Source organism: Lissotriton vulgaris, chromosome 8 (assembly GCF_964263255.1).
Source record: "Lissotriton vulgaris chromosome 8, aLisVul1.2, whole genome shotgun sequence".
Taxonomy (NCBI): Eukaryota; Metazoa; Chordata; class Amphibia; order Caudata; family Salamandridae; genus Lissotriton; species Lissotriton vulgaris.
The window spans coordinates 1,240,866,509-1,240,867,718 of NC_141696.1; positions in this window are offsets into that span (position 1 = coordinate 1,240,866,509).

Genomic DNA, 1,210 nt, shown 5'->3' on the forward strand with positions numbered 1-1,210 from the left:
CCCAGTAGGCCACTCTGATCCTCCAATGCATACTTTCTGCCAGTGCCAAGGACCAAAACTGCCTCTTGGGGCGACCGACGTTTTGTGGTCTCAGCGGCTAAATTATGGAATTCTCTCCCGCGGGAGATCAGATCATGCCAAACTCTGTTGGCATTCAGAAGAAAAATAAAGACCTGGCTGTTTACTCAGTAATTTCCTCATCTTTATCTCACGTCCGTAGCGCTGAGACACCACTGGGCATTTGCGCGCTCTACAAATTTCATAAATAAATAAGTAAATACATGTTTATAGTCTTAATAATGACATGGTCAAGTATTTTTTTTTTAAGAAAGACGTTTAAAGCCCACAAAGCCAGGTCACATGCCATACCGATTCATGTGAAGCTTTTGACAGGACTACACCTCTGGGTCCCTTTAAATCACGTCTGCCAAAGTGACAGGTATATCAGAGTTCTCTCTCTGCTTTCCTGCCATTCATCTTGGATGGGTGCCATCCTCAAATTGACACAAGACCACCCACACTTCCCAAAGCCTGGACAGGAACAGGCACAGGTGAAACACGACTGCTATCAGATAGCCCAGTTGCCACTTGTAGTAGGTGCTATGGTTTCTTTCCATGTTCTTCCTTCAGACACTGCTCATTTCTACCGGAACTGCAAACACTGCTTCACAAATGCAGTTGCAAAATGCCCGAAGAGTACACGCCTCCTACGTCAGTGCTTGCTCTCACAAACCATCTATTTTATTCAATATCTTGCAACTCACCGCTCCTAAATTCTAGTTTCTTCTGCTTTGTTATTACAACACTGTCTTGTATCCAAAGCCATGCAGGGGGGGTAAAGAGGCCAGAGAACAACGGGATGAGTTTACTGCATTGTCTCATACACAAAGACATTCTAAGTGAGTAAAGAGGCAAGAGAATAACAGGACGAGATTACCACAATGTATCCTATGATAAAACAAGCAGAGGGAGTAAAGAGGCCAGAGAAGAACGGGCGAGATTATCAAATTGTATCCTATGATAAACCAATCAGAGGGAGTAAAGAGGCCAGAGAAAAACGGGCGAGATTACCACAATGTATCCTATGATAAACCAATCAGAGGGAGTAAAGAGGCCAGAGAAGAACAGGCGAGATTACCACAATGTATGCTATGCAAAGTCAACCAGAGGGAGTGAAGAGGCAAGGGATGAACCGGATGAGATTGCCACA